The sequence below is a fragment of the Macaca nemestrina genome, chromosome 8 (genome assembly GCF_043159975.1).
Source record: "Macaca nemestrina isolate mMacNem1 chromosome 8, mMacNem.hap1, whole genome shotgun sequence".
Classification (NCBI taxonomy): domain Eukaryota; kingdom Metazoa; phylum Chordata; class Mammalia; order Primates; family Cercopithecidae; genus Macaca; species Macaca nemestrina.
The window spans coordinates 120,249,981-120,266,489 of NC_092132.1; the positions used below are offsets into that span (position 1 = coordinate 120,249,981).

The window sequence follows — 16,509 nt, forward strand, 5'->3', positions numbered from 1 at the left end:
TAAGACAGAAAAATCAACTTTATTCCTATATACTATCAGTAACCAAATATGTAAGACAGAAAAATCAACTTTATTCCTGTATACTATCAGAGAACACACAAACTCTGATATTAAATATACAATACTATTTAAAATCTCTCAAAAAATTTTATTTGGGTGTAAATCTAAGAGAACATTTACAGGGTTTACATGCTTAACACCACAAAATACTTATAAAAGAAATAAAGTAAAATCTAAATAAATGGAGATACATGCCATTTTCATCAATTGGAAGACTCAACATAGTAAAGATGTCAAATCTCCTGGAGTTGATTACAGGTTCAGTATAATTCCTACCAAGATCAAAGCAACATTTTTGCCTATATAGACATTATTATAAATTTACATATATGAAAGGCAAAAATAAACTAGAATATCTGAAACAAGATTGAAAAAGAAAAATAAAATGTGAGGAATCTGTCTACTTAATTTCAAGACATATTGTATAGTGACAGTGATCAGACTGTGGCATTGGCAGGGGGGTAGACATATAGATCAGTTGAATGCAGGAATAGATCCACACAATTGCTAAACCGAATTTTTGACAAAAGTAAAAGAGTAATTCAATGGAGGAAAGATAGTCTTTTCAGCAAATGGTGCCGCAGCAATTGGACCTCTGTTGGTGGGGAAAAATACTTGACCATTGTGTACTGTTCGTTGATGGTATTGTTGAATTCATTCATGTTAGTGATTTTCGTGTAACCATTCTATTCTATCAGTTGAAGGAGTATAATTATAGACTTCTCTTTTTCTTTTTTCAAGTCTATCCATTTTTCTTCACACATTTTGTAGCTCTGTTGTTGCAGGATTGTTATGTATTCATGGTGAGTTGACCCTTTAATCATTATATAATGTCCCTCTATATCTCCAGTCATTTTCTTTGTGCTGAAGCCTGCTCTGTCTGATATTAACATAGCCATTCCTACTTTTTGTTTGCATAAACCTTTTTTCATTTTTTTTTCATTCAACCCGTGTAGACCATTATATTTGAGGTGAATTTCCCATAGTCAGCATATAGTTGAATCATATTTTATAATGCACTGTTTATGTTTTTTAATTGGTATATTTAGACTATTTAAATTTAATGTAATTATTGACTGGTTAGGGCTTACAGCTGACATTTTAATTTTGTTTTCTGTTTGTTCTGTCTAGTTTTTGTTTCTCTGTTTAATTTTTCCTGCTTTCCTATAGGCTACTTGAAAATCTACCATGGTATTTAAGAGATGCTCTTTGAATAACTTTTTCATGATTACTCTGGGTATTACCTTATGCATACATAACTTATCACAGTCTATTGGTATCACAATTTCACCAGTTTCAGTGAAGTATAAAAAGCTGTTCCTGATTTACACTCCTTTACTCCCCCTAAATGTTTCTCCATATACATTTATAACCACATCAAACACTGTTATAATTTTCACTTCAACCATCAATCACAGAGAAAATTCAAGAGGAGAAGGAAAATGTATTTATTCATATATTTACTCTTTCTATTGCTCTTTTCTCATCTTGATCTTCCTTATCTTCTTTCTTTTACTATTTTCCTTCCTTTTCAGAAAATTTCTTTTAGCCATTCTTTTTAGGTGAGGCCTGTTGGTGACAAAATTTCTTAGTTTCCCTTCACATGAGAATGGCTTTATTTTTCTGTCATTTCTGAAGGATATTTTCACTGGATATAGGATTCTGGGTTGACAGTCCTTTACTTTCAGCACTTGAAAAATGTCACACTACTACTTTCTGGCCTCTGTGATTTCTAATGAGAAATAGGATAGGTTGTCACTTGAATGTTTTCCCCCCAGATAAGTAAGGTGTATTTCTCTTTAACCATTGTTTTTAAGATTATTTTTTTCTTTGTCTTTAGTTTTCTGAAGTTTGACATGATATGTTTTGATGTAAATTTATTTAGGTTTATCCTGTTTGGATTTGCTTAGTTTTTTGACTCTGCAGATTAATATCTTTTGCCACATTCGAGAAATTTTAGACACCATTTCTTTGAGTACTTTTCAACCCCAACTGTTTCTCTTCTCATTTCAGAGCTCTGATAAAATAAATATTAGATATTTTGTTATACTCCCATAGGTACCTGAGGCTGTGTTGTGGTGTGTGTGTGTGTTTTTTTTTTCCCAGTCTATTTTCTATTGTTCAGATGAGATTATTTCTGTTGTTCCATCTTCCAGTTCACTAGTTCTTTCCTCCATTCTGCTGCTGGGCACGTCCACTGGTATTTTTTCTTTTTAGGTATTATATTTTTAGTACTAAAATTATCATTTGGTTATTTTTTATATTTCCTTTTTTTTGGCTGAGACTTTGATTTTTTTCACTTATTTCAAGTGTATCTGTATTTGCTTGTAATGCATCTTTTATGATGACTACTTTAAAATCTTTGCTAGATAATTCTAACATCTTTTTCATGTCTGTGTTGGCATTCTTTGTTGTTGGTTCAGTCAGTTTGAAATCTTTCTGTTTTTGGTATAACAACCGATTTTTTAAAATTGAAATCTGGAGCTTTGGGGTACTATGTAATGAAACTGTGAGTCTTACTTAAATCTTCTGTTTTATCTTGCTTTCTCTGACATGGCTCTAATAAACAAGTGGTAGGCACTGCCTCACTACTGTCAGGTGCTTGCAGAAGTCCGGATTTCCTACTTAGCTTCCATTGACTTGGGGCAGAGGTAAGCACTTTGTTTAAGGTTACTGCTTCATAGAGTGGGAGTTCTAGTTCCTCAGGAGGCTTCTACTGCATGACAGTGAGGAGGAAGATGACTTTAGTACTATTTTGTGGTGTTAAAAACCCAGATTCTCCAGTAGTTCTCTCTGACATAATCCCAACAGTGATTGGGAGGGATACCTCATTACTGCTGGCAGTGGTGGGAATTTAGTTTCCCCATTTGGGCTCCACTGACATTATAAAAAGGTGAGGGTTTATTAACTGAGGATAAAAGTTCCAACTCAGACTTCTCTAATACAACCCAGATGAGTGATTAAGGTACCTCAGTTTACCCTGGTAAGGATGGAAGTCTAGGATCTTTATGAGCCCTTTACAGGTGGGGCAGGGATATAGACAGTTTTACTATGCGGTGTTTGCTGGAGTAGAGTTGTTATTGTCTAAAAGTTTTATATTTGGTAGTCTCCCCCCTTTCCTCATCCTTTGCCTATAGAAAGCAAGCTCTTGTTGAAGTTTTTTTTGTCTGTGATCATTGATATTTGCAGGTTGCTGATTTCTTCAGCCTTAAGTCTGGGATACAGAAGGTGAAAAGAAAGGACTCCTAGGGAATTTACCACCAAGTAATTCCTCAAGTTCCAAAGGATCCAAGCTCATCTGCTTTCTTCTCTCTACCTTTCAGAATTGTACTATGACATAATCCAGAGTGTTTAGTTCATACTTATTAGTTTGTTTTCGTGCTGCTGATAAAGACATGCCTGAGACTGGGTAATTTATAAGGAAAAAGAGGTTTAAAAGACTCACGGTTCCACATGACTGAAAATACCTCACAATCATGGTGGAAGGTGAAAGGCACATCTTACATGGCAGCAGGCAAGAGAGAAATGAGAGCCAAGTGAAAGAGATTTCCCCTTATAAACCATCAGATCTCATGAGACTTATTCACTACCATGAGAACAGTATGAGGGAAACTGCCCCCATGATTCAATTATCTCCCACCAGGTCCCTCCTACAACATGTGGGAATTATGGGAGCTACAATTCAAGATGAGATAGGGGTGGGGACACAGCCAAACTATATCATACATCTACTCCACCTTTTAAGAAGTAAAAGTCTCTGTTGAGTTTTTAATTTCAGTTATTATTATTTTTCTCTTCCAACATTTTTTATTCAGTTTCTCTAATTGTTAATATCTATTCCATTGTTGCATCTTTTTATCTATCTTATCTTTATAACATTTTTTATCCTGCACTTCGTATCTGCTGATGTCTTTCCATTATAGTTCATTTCCTCCTATGACTTGTAGTTTTTGAAAGAGTTTTTATCTTCAACTTGAATATATTTTTTCCTGTGTGTGTCCCTTTCCTTCTGTATTGCAGAAGCCCTAAAGAGCTGTTTTCTTTTGCTTCTGTTGGGCACCTTTGAGAATTCACTTGTCCAAGATCAGTATTTACATTTCTAATTTATCAGCTTAGAATTCATGCCTGTATACAGAGTGTGAATTGGTATTCCATACCTAGGCATGGCATAAGCTTTCAGTTTCAGTTCTTAATTGGATTTTTTTTTCCCAAAACACAAAGGAAAGACATGCTTCTTTGTTAATTCTTAGTACTTACGATGTTTTCCTACCTATTTGACAAACAGGGCAGCTCTTAAGGGGTCTCAGCTTTTTGCTGGTGTCTGGTTTCAGCAATTAGCCTCACAGCAGTGCCCACTCTCCTTTATACCCCTCTCCTTTATAGCCATATATCTTATTCTGAGTGGACATTAAAATCTCAGCCACTATTCGCTAAGACCTGTATCTATTTGCATGCCTTTGGGTCCAGCTTGATGTCTTTTATTAGTCTAGGTGTAAATTATTTCTGGTACCTCAAAATTACAGTAATGTGTGCTGAAGCCAGCTTGTATAGGCTGGCAAGAGTTAATGGTTAAATGTTCAGAAATTTATGAGCTACTATGAACATGCTGATTAAAACATGGATATATAAATGTTTTTCATGTTGGAGGTTCTGTGTTCAGAATGTCATGATGGTGAAATTAGAATCTTGTCCTTGATTTAACAAAACTAGAAATTACTTAGAAAATGATTTTACTTTTCATTGATTTAACAAAACTAGAAATTACTTAGAAAATGATTTTACTTTTCATTCAGGGCAATACCCTTCCACCCACCCACTTACCCCACCCCCAACCCCACTTAAGAGATGAGATAACTAAGGCTCACTGAGATCAAATGAGATCAAATGGCAAGAGCCCGTGTGAGGGTTTTCCCCACTCCTTATCGCAGAACTGCTCTATTTCATCCTGTGTTCTGCCAGTGCTTGTTTGGCTGAAAGATTATTTCCCCATTTTTCTTCTAAAAGAGCTCCAATGAAAGGATCTAGATGCCGAGCCTCTTGGTTCCAGGCGGCATGGTGTTGGAAGGCACCACCAACAGCTATCCAGGCACTGGTATCTCCCTTGAGGGTCTCTGGCTGGATCAATCAAAAAACCACCCCTGAAACACAGATTTCATTTCATGTTTCCCCACAGGACACCATTTGTCAAACAGCCCCCAGGCCAATGAGAGACCCCAGACTCCTGAGTCATTAAAGCTTTCCAGAGCCAAACAGATGTCACATTGAGCCTGTTTTATTTTTTCTCATTCTCTATCTTTACCCTTGCCTTTCTTTTTATTGCTTTGTCTTTGTACCTCTCTTCATTACATTGTCCCATTATTATTGCTTTACTAAAGCAATCATCATTGAAATGCCTATCCAAACATCCATTAACATGCTTTCTGAACATACTGTTTTCCAAACGCTGCATATTGTAAGGAAACAGATTTTTCATTATCAGCAAGAAATGTATCTGACCTAAAAACCAGAAAAGTCCATGGTTCAAGACATATGAAGAACTTACAGAAAATCAGAAAAAAAGAAATACTGTCAATTCACGGTACATTTGTTATCCTTACTATGGATCATCCTTAATAGCTTTAGATCAATACATAACTATGATGCTGATAAGATTTAGCTTTTAGGATGTTATGATGTTATGTGACCAGAGATTATTCAGGCTAACTCCCTTATTTGGTAAATGAGGAAATAAAACTACAAAAGCAAGCAACAAGTTCTTCTATTCTGAAACTCAGTGATCACGCCAATCCTCCATACTACCTTTAGATGTAATAAAATCTGCTTATAGCTTTAAGAATACAAGCTGAATTCACTTGAACATCACTTATGTGAAAAACAGCTTCAAAGATTGTGTTCAGTGGTCCAAAGACCCAGTAATAACCAAATATTGATATACTGGGAATATTTAACCCTCAGTTCATATCTCAAAATAAGTATTCCTTAATACCTACCATGATGCAACTTACATTGAAAAAATTAACAGTATAATTTCATAGTTATAAACACAGACTCTGGAGCCAGATTGCCTGGGTATGAATATTATTTTACTTCTTCAATACTTCTGTGACTTTGAGCAAGTCACTTATGCTCTGTGCTTGTTTCCTCATCTATAAAATCTGAATAGCAATAGTAACCACATGCAGGGTTGTTTTGAAGATCACATGAACTATACAGGTAGAATGCTTAGAAGAATTTCTGGAATCACATACTACGTAAAGATTAGCTATCATAAAAGATTTTTTTTTCTTTTTTTATTATTATTATTATTATACTTTGAGTTCTAGGGTACATGTGCATAACGTGCAGGTTTGTTACATATGTATACTTGTGCCATGTCGGTGTGCTGCAACCATCAACTCGTCAGCACCCATCAACTCATCATTTACATCAGGTATAACTCCCAATGCAATCCCTCCCCCTTCCCCCCTCCCCATGATAGGCCCCGGTGTGTGATGTTCTCCTCATCTCACACCAGTCAGAATGGCGATCATTAAAAAGTCAGGAAACAACAGGTGCTGGAGAGGATGTGGAGAAATAGGAACACTTTCACACTGTTGGTGGGATTGTAAATTAGTTCAACCATTATGGAAAACAGTATGGCGATTCCTCAAGGATCTAGAACTAGAGGTACCAAAAGATTATTTTTTAATTGACTGCAATTACTCCCTTCTCTATCCCCAATGCCCATTACAAAGTGACTGTACAGCAACTCTCTGAAACCCAACCTGGCCTTGCTATTTGCTTTGGCTAGCAGAAGTAATAACTTGCCAACTTTAAGCCTACCCCTGAAGTGGCTGTCTGTGCTTCTGCACTCTCTCAGAATTTTTCACCATAGAAACAGGCTAGGGAAAACCTTCAGGAGGTTGGGAGATGACACAGACCACAGCCAAGGCTCCCCAAACTGAGGCCCCAGAAAGACCAGATAAGATAGGCAAAACTGACATAAAACTGACTGCAGATGCATGAGGGAGCAACACTCACCTAGCTGAGCCCAGCCTAAATTACTAACCACAGAATGGTGAGCTAAACAAATGGCTCTTATTCATATTTTATTTATTTTTTAGAGACAGGGATGCCATCATAGCTTACTGCAGTCTGGAACCTCTGTCTGGGTTCAGGTGATCCTCCTGCCTCTGTCTCTAAAGTAGCTGGGACTACAGGGGTGCACCACCACTGTAGCTAATTTTTTTCTTTTTGTTTTTGTTACCAAGGCTGGTCTTCAGTTCCTGGCTTCAAGCAGTCTTCCAGCCTCAGGCTCTCCAAGTGTTTAGCTTACAGGTATAAGCCATCATTCATGGCCCCTCTTATTTTTAACTTTATGATAGTTTATTGTGCCACAATAGCAAACTGATATAAGTATTACTACTATAATATACATTTTAATGTTATCGAAAATTCTTTGATTCTTCTCTCAAGAAGATGGGGGAAGATGCTCCTTTAATGTTCCTCCAATCAAGAAGGAGGATCTGTGCCCCTTCCTTTTGAATCTGGGTGGGCTTGTGACTGAGTAAGAGAACACACCATTAGTGATGCTGTATGACCACCAGGTTAAAAAAAGACCAGGCAGTAGCCCCCCAATTCTCTCGGAACATGAACTCTAGGGGAAGTCAGACATCAAATAAGCTGCCTCACTATACTAAGGTCGTTGTGCTGGAGAGGTCACATATAAGTGTTCTGTTCAATGGCTCCAGCTGAGCTCCCAGATGACAGTCAGTATTGATTCCCAGTCATGTGATTAAGCCATCTCATGCATCCAGCCCAGGCATGGTAGCTCACACCTGCAATTCCAGCACTTTGGGAGGCTGAGGTGGAAGGACTGTTTGTGTTCAGGTGTTTGAGACTAGTCTGAGCAAGATGGTGAGACCCTGTCTCCACAAAAAATGAAAACTTAGCCAGATGTGGTGGCTCATGCCTGTGGTCCCAGTTACAGGGGCGACTGAGGTGAGAGAATCATTTGAGTCCAGGAAGTCAAGGCTACAGTGAGCGCTGTTTGCACCACTGTGCAGTGAGGCTCAAAGTTGGCAAGTTATTACCTCTGCTAGCCAAAGCAAGTAGAACAAGACCCTGACTCAAAAAAAAAAAAAAGACTTTAGATGACACCAGCCCCAACTGAAATCTGACTACAACTTCACAGGAGATGCCAAGTAAAAACTATCTGTCAAGTCTTTCTAGAATTCCTGACCCAGAAATCAGTCAGCAAAATTAAATGATTGCTTTAAGTTGCTAAGTTTTGGAGTAAGAATTTATGCAGCAACAGGAACCAGAACATCACTATGGTGTGACTGATTCCTATTAGAAAAATCAAGTGGTGTTTGGAGGATGTACTTTCCCATTAGAAAATTCAAAAATCAAAATGATCCCTCAAAATACTCAGAAATAAATGCAGGTTTATCAACAATACATGAAGCTGGAAAATTACCTGGTCCTTTACCCACAAGCTCACCATTCCCTGACAGTTCCTACTGCTAAATTCTAAGAAAGTTACTTTGAACAGCAGAAGGTACCTACTTCTTTTGAAAACAATCAAGATTTAGGATTATGAATACTCTTCCCCAAGGTAACTTGGAGCTGAAGACCTTGTAGTCATATAGAACTGGGTCCATATTGTCCTCTGATTTGTGCTTGTCTTTAAAGTTCTATATTTTACAGCAACAAACACATTTGGGTCCCATGGGCTAAAGTGGAAGTACTTTTTTTTTATTATACCCTCAAAGTGTTTGCCTTGTATTTCCATAGAAACCTGCCTGAAGAGTTCTCTTGGGAAGCAAGGATCCATGGAGTAGAAAATGAAACACTAAATGTCATGCAGAGACACACTGGTGTTTGCATTTTAAACTTCATCCAATTCAATAAAGCGTATGTCTGTAGGTCACTTTTTCATGACCGAGAAATATTGGTGACCAAACATCAGCATGTGAGGGTAGAGAAGTAAGGTCACTTGATATTTCCCTTGCTCTTTTTTTTTTTTTTTTTTTTTTTTTTTTCCTCTTGTGATGATGTTTCCAAATCTCTCACTAGGGAAAAAAAAATTCCAAAAGCACTTTACTAGAAAGACAGGTATATTCTTCATAGCAGGCAATGCTCTTGGGAATTTGCTCACTAACGGAACTAACTTTAGGCATGGGCATGTCATGTAGGTTTGGACCTATTAGCTTAAAGTAGATGGTGCAGAACATCCATGCTATATTCGGGCAGAGTTGGGGTTTAGCACAGGCTGTAACACTAATGTGCTACAAGATTTTGGAAAAGTCATTTACTAATATTATGCCCCATTTCCTCATCTATAAAATATATGAAATAATACTTATCTGGAGGGACCCGAATAATATTGTGTATGCAAAGCACCTAGTACAGTGTTTAGTGCAGAGTAATTGTTCACTAAATGCTTGTTTCAGAGCTGACATTTAAAACCAATGTCAGGTTTCTTATCAAGCTAGTTATCTGTGCAATTCTGGGTAAATTATTCACTCTGGACCTTAGTGTATCCATTGTTGAACAATAGTTTTTTAAAGAAAGCATTATCTAGTTTAAATGTAAAAATATGTAAAGCATTTTTTTAAAAATATAAGGTATACTACAAATGAGAAGAAGGTTAATGGTGATTGTGATCATAATTGTGAAAACTGTTTATAATAATGACATTTACTTGGTAATTATTTGTGAGTCTTCTACAGGACTCTCAGCAAGCATACCTTAAATGTCCTTTTGAAGGATGCCCTTACATATCATTGTTACTAAATTAAAAGTCCAAGCCAGGATCCATCCTGAACAAGAATACAGATGTAAAGTTTGTCATCATAAGCAACCCTCAACGCATATGGACTTGCACCCAGGCTTAACAAATGTATTTCATGTTTTGCCCTATTTACCTTTTTTTCCCTCCATACTCATTCTATACCCACACAAACTCGAATGTGCCCAAATTTCTCACAATGCTCTGAGGCTCATCTATCTGAAAGCTAGAGTCACCCTTGAAATTAGCATGTGACTGTCTAGGGGTGATGTAACTTAAGACATCGTGGCTCTTTGTTGGGGCGTGATGTTTGTGAGCAGAAGATCCCAAAATACACTGCACTAGCTGGGGAACTGGGGACTGAACTGGACTAAAGATGGTGAAAGTGGAAATGACATGTTTATAGGTTTTCGTGGGGAGGATAAAAGAGAGATTCGAGTTACTAAGGAATTTCTCTTCCTCAAATGTTCATCCTGCTTTAGGTGTCCCCGTACCAATAATGGCAGAACATTGAACCCCTCTACATCTTGCAACTTTTCTTCACTGTCTGAGCCTCTGATTTCTCATCTATAGGACAACTATAATTATACACAGTGGCGTGCTGGTAAATGTTTAACAACCAACTCTACGAGGAATAAAAAAAGCCTTGATTGTAACACTTTCCTATTTCTGTGGTGTATTATAAATAGACCCACAATGGCCAATTTGAAACCATAATGTGACATAATTGAACACAGAGTTGGGAAGAGATTTGCTCTAGTACATTGCATAATGTTTTCACTATACAAAAACAATAGCTTTAAATAACCTCAGAAGCATAGATATTAGTAAATATAGAAAAATAACTATGAATTAATAAGTTTGAGTTTTTACTACCATTTTAATATATTTCATTGTTTCTATAATTTAATTTTGAATAATGTCTGTATTTTACAACCAGCTCTCAGAACTTCTGAAAAATGTGACAAGCAGCTCTTGCTAGCTGGTATGACCCTGTTGCAGCACACTACTGATTTTATTTGCTTAAAAGGCTCTTTTGAGAATTATCATGTTACATTTTATATTTAAATCTTAAAGAAACCATATTTAAAGTGATTATATCTTTCAAATGTAACAATCTCAAATAACCTTACCAGTAATTCTGGTAAAAATTTATGGTACTCAGATGTCAATTGCCTTGTTAGTATAGTTAAGTCTAAATGCTTGCCATCTTATCAAATAATGGTAATACAAACTTCAACAGCTGAAGAAGTGACCGGAATATATAAAAGTGACGGCATCAACAGCAAAAGACAGTCTAGGGGAGGAATAAATCATGATGGTCCACATCTGTGCTCCTTTTACTCACCCAATGCATGTCTCTCAGGCCTCATGTGGAACCAAAAAAGGATGTAAATGAGCTGGCAGTTCTGTGGCCTGGCTGGTTAAAGACAGGTAAGACATAATTGTTTGTGACTGTGTTTTTTTTTCTTTGTTTGTTTTGTTTTTTCTATTGTGTCTGGAAAGGCTTCTAGAATCCCCTTTTTCAGGCAGGTGGATTGAAGAAACCTGTTATCACAAGAAAAAGAACAATGTAAGAAATGAACTAGATAAATAATTGGTAACCAGAAAGGATAAATAAGAAGTTGATAGGGAAAGAGGGTGAAAAGTATGGAAGGAGGAGGAGGAGAGAGAAAAGGAGAGACATTTCATTTACCGCCTGTTCTGAGGCTGAAGTCTAACCTAGCTTATTAAACACAGGAACCTGTTATAGAAATCAGGTTTCCAGGAAAATTCTTCTAAGCCAAATTGCTACCTCTTACCCAAGCAATGCCTTTCTGTCTGTATTTAAAAATAAGCAATAACAAAAATCCAAAGATAGGAAACAGTGAAAGACTTTTAGTGAATGTAAGAGATTCCTTTCATCCTTCTACTATTAATACTGAAAAGATCTTTCTTTGGACAGGCAGAGGCTTAAGAATAACATTACAATTTTATGTTTTTTAAGAAATGCACTAAGCACTTTAAGAAAAAAGACAAACTCTATGACAGTTGTTGTAAGCAAGTTTTTATAATAACACAGTATGTGTTGAGTGTTGCTGTCAATTTGCTTCTGTTTCTAACCACCCAGATACTTTCCCAAGTCTCAAAAAAACAAAGCCTTGAGTTGATGGGAACCGAAATATCTCAAACTAAGTCAGCCTGGTACAGCCACTTGATCCAGCCAGCTGAAATGCAGATGGAGGACTCTGAAGACAGGGGCAAGCAGTCACTTTTAACAGAAAATGTATACAACCAAGTCTGAAGGTTAGACAAATCAGAAAGACAGGTAATGGTAGAAAAGAGCAAGAAACAGGAGATCCACAAACAAAGTTTTAGAAACAAGAGAAAATCATGCTCTGGAAATAGGTAAGGGTGACTGTTCTTAATGTGGTATGTGTGTACCTACATGCACATATGTGCACACACACACATATTCAAAATGTAACAGTTGAGATCATCAATTGGTAGTGATCAATTAATGCACTTTTCCTTTAGATAATACAAGGAGGAGACTTTCTTCATTTCTTTAAATAACGAAAAGAGAAAACAATTCAAGTTGTTCACGCATCATTAGGATTTAAGTAGAACTCCACACAACTAAGAAATATGGGGGGTGAAATATGGTAGAAGCACAGTTTGCTATTACCACTAATTACTCTGTGGTATAGCTCCAATAATGTTCCTCTGCTTTTTAAAAACCTGTTTTCTTTTGAAATCTTAGAAAATAATTCAGTCAATAACTAACCCCATATACACACAGAGAATAATGGCAAAATCTATAGCACAAAAAGGACTGTGTTATGAGGGAGAAATGCACAATATAATTCTAAAGAGATGAAGAATTTATTTATCAAACATGTTAAAGGCACAGTGTCTCCACCTACTGTAGAGTAGGAGGATTCAAATCTTCAGTGTCTTGGTGTTTGGTCTTTTTCCTGTGAATTTTCTTCCTCTCTCTGAGTGTGTCCTTCAGAGGAAGGCGCCCCTGTGTACATTGCAGGAATGCCACACGCTTATCCTTTATTTGTTAATGGACATCAACAATAAAGCATGAGGTAATTCCTTCCTTTCTTCTCCCCCAGTTAGTTGATTTCTAAGTTATAATCCTCTCTTTTTCTTCTGTTTCTTCTGCAATTTTCTCTCTGTCTCATCTCTGTTTCTTTTACATTTTCACCTTTTATATTACTCTGTTTTTACTTTTCAGAAACTTGTAATTTGGTCCTAGATTTGCTACTCTGGTTAATATCAGAACATACTGAAGCCAAGAATCCTTGGTTTGGTGTCTGATTCTGGGTTTAGCATTCAATTTCTTCAAAGAGGAGGACAGTAGAAAAGACAAGTTTCCTTCTGAGTGCAAGAAAACCAAATTTAGCAGATAATCTCCCCAATAAGGTATGTTCGGTCAGCTATGAGTTGGACCCACTAATTACTGTAGTGTAATTCTGTTGTAACCCAGCTTGTTAGTGCATAGAGAAATGCTTCAGGGCAAATGATGCTTCCAAAAATATGGTAGCTACTTAACACACTAGCCAGAGTCTATCAGGTTTATTTTTCTCATAGCTCTGACATTTGCTGAGTGCACACAGCGCATTTGCTGCTGTCCAGGCAAGAATGCAGTATGACTCCAGCTTTGTGGGAATTTGCAAGGGTCTCAAGGGTCAGCCTCACCATACTCAGAAGTTGAATACAGAAAAGTACCTCAAGGGCAGATTCTCATCAGACTCATTCTCCTGAGTATGACATGCCATTTTCGTAACAGAAATACCACTCTTCAGTAGTGCCAGAGGAAGAAAATCTATGCAAATATTTCCAATATGCTGAATAAAGCTGAAGGCTCGGGGCAAACCACATTTGATGCAGGGTATTATTTAACCATTCCTGTCTCAATGGGCTACCATTTACAGAAGGAGTCATATCCAATAGCTTTTCGGATGGAGATGGGGCATCGTGGGGATAAATGAACTCGGAAGATATCAGAGTGACTTTTAAGAAGTCCAGGTTTTTTTAAGAAGCCCTGAGCGTGGAGCTAGCTTACCTAGATTTAAGTCCCAATGCTATCACTTGAATATTAGCTGTATGATTTTGAATAAATAGCTTATCCTTTCTCAACCTCAGTTTTCTCATCCATAGAGTAGGAATGATGTTTCCTACCTCACAGAGTTATTTCAAGGTCTGAGAGAAACGTGTGAAATAATCCACAATTTCCAAAGCACTTTTCATTTCCTTATTGTTACAGTAAGAAAATTTGAGACCACCTACTACAACAGACCCTTGAACAATACAGGGGTTAGGAGCACTAACCTCTCACGCAGTCAAAACTCTTTGTGTAACTTCTGACTCCCCCAAAAACTTAACTACTAATAGCCTAGTGTAGACTGGAAACCTAACCAATAACACAACCAATAACACAAACAATCACTGACACATATTTGATATGTTATATGTGTTATATATTGCATTCTCACAAAGAAGGTGGAGAAAAGAGAATGTTATTAAGAAAATTATAAGGAAAAGAATACTTACTATTCACTTAGTAGATGTGGATCATCATAAAATCTTCATTCCCATCATCCTTACGTTGTGCTCAGGAAGAGGAGAAAAGGGGGGAGTTTTTCTTGCTGTCTCAGGGTGCCAGAGTTGGAAGAGGTGAAGGAGGGGAGACAGGAGAGGCAGGCATACTCTGTGTAACTTCTACTGGAAAAAAAAATGTAGAATGGAATTAATGCAGTTTAAATTCATATTATTCAAGGATTAACTGTATATAGGTTTTTTTTTTTTTTTTTTTTTTTTTTTTTTTTTTTTTGGCTGCCAAAGGCATTTCTTGATATAAAGCATTGAGGAGAACCAACAAATTCAACAAATGACAGTGTAACCCTCCTCAAAAAATAAAATAAAATCAGTTAATCAAAACATGGCTATTTTTTATATCAATGGAAAGAACAACTGTTTTGCTTCATATTCCTTGGGCAATACCTATAATTTTACCATTACTATTGGCAGAAATTAAAGCCTTAAGCTAATGCTGTTACCCAGGAGTACTTGTAGATTACTCATCATTTACACTTTAACTTAAAAGAGCTTCAGATCCTGTACCAGAAAAAAATATTGGGTATTAAGGGTCAGAGCCCCATCTAAGGTGCAATGCAAAGAATCTACCAGGCCCCATTAAATGTCTTTCTCGGGGACTCAAACCTTTGTCCCAGAGAATAGCCTCAATGGTGAAAACCTGATAGACACAGGAATCTTGTTTGTGTCATGCTCAAAGTCCTACCAAAGGAGGTGACACTGTCACCTGGGACAGCTGAGAAAGCTCCTTCAATAATGACCTTAAAACTATTTTTAGCTGCATCAGTATGTTCCAGGTTAGCTAGTCCCTTTTACACACAGTTAAGAACTACACAGTTGTGAGGTAGAGTAGGGCATGATCAACTAATTAAAAAGTTGTTCTCAGCAGTAGGCTTAGTTAGTACAACCGATCTTTGGGGGCATAAGCTCTCACCTCCAGCCTTGGCTCAGCTAGTACATGATTATATTCTCCTCTGTCCCAGGAGAGGATATAGGAGAAAGTCTCTGTCCTCAGAATGGTGTAGTCAGAGTAATTGCCCAGTTGAGTTGTACACTTAAGCCAAAGGCACCAAAGAAAAATTAGAAACATTGAGCCTATCCTTATTGAGAATTTTGATAATTGATTCACGTGGACTTTTTTGTCATTAATTTTTATTTTTAAAACAACTGTATTAAAATCTTGTATGTCTTGATAATTGGGGTTTTGGGGCAGCCCTGTAAATGCCTTACTTGCTTCACCCTGGTCACAGCCCCAACTCAGTGTCTCCATCCTTAGAGGAGAAAATGTGTGCTCTCAGAGAAGAACACAGGGCTGGCACTTGCCACTGTAGCTCAATCACCTTCCAAACAACAACATTCTGAACATTGGCCCTGGGAAAGGATTCATGACTAATTCCTCAAAAGCCATTGCAACGAAAACAAAAATTGACAAGTGGGACCTAATTAAATTAAAGCACTCCTGCACAGCAAAAGAAACTATCAAGAGAGTAAACACACAGCCTACAGAATGAGAGAAAATATTTGTAAACTGCAACAAACCAAGTTCTAATATCCAGAATCTGTCACTTAAACAATTCCACAAGCAAAAATCAAATAATCTCATTTAAAAAATGGGGAAAGGACATAAACAGATACTTCTCAAACCAAGACATACATATGGCCAACAAACATGAGAAAATGCTCGACATCACTAATCATCAGAGAAATGCAAATCAAAACCACAATGAGATACCATCTCACACCAGTCAGAATGGCTATTAATAAAAAGTCAAAAAACAACAGATGTTGGTGAAGCTGTGGAGAAACAAGAATGCTTACATACTGCTGGTGGGAATGTAAATTAGTTCAACAACTGTAGAAAGCAATTTGGAGATTTCTTAAAGAACTTAAAACAGAATTACCATTTCACCTGGCAACTAAAACAAAATAAATGGTTCTACCAAAAAGACATGCACTTGCATGTTCATCGCAGCACCATTTGCAATAGCAAAGACATGAAACCAACAAAGACACCCATCAGTAGTGGACTGGATAAGTAAAATGTACATATACACCAGCCACAAAAATAGAACTACTACACAGCCATCAAA

General features: G+C 37.0%; 1 long non-coding RNA gene across 1 annotated transcript in view; it reads right to left on the bottom strand.

Annotated features, from left to right (window-relative positions):
- The window catches only part of LOC105476606 (uncharacterized), a 48,373-nt gene extending 32,424 nt beyond the window's left edge, over positions 1–15,949 (bottom strand). The window contains exons 1-3 of the long non-coding RNA XR_011606550.1: positions 15,354–15,949; positions 14,378–14,545; positions 11,181–11,380 (exon numbers count right to left, since the gene is read on the bottom strand). This is a non-coding gene — a long non-coding RNA (uncharacterized lncRNA). The remainder of the gene's footprint in view (positions 1–11,180; positions 11,381–14,377; positions 14,546–15,353) is intronic.
- Between the last annotated feature and the right edge of the window lie 560 nt (positions 15,950–16,509).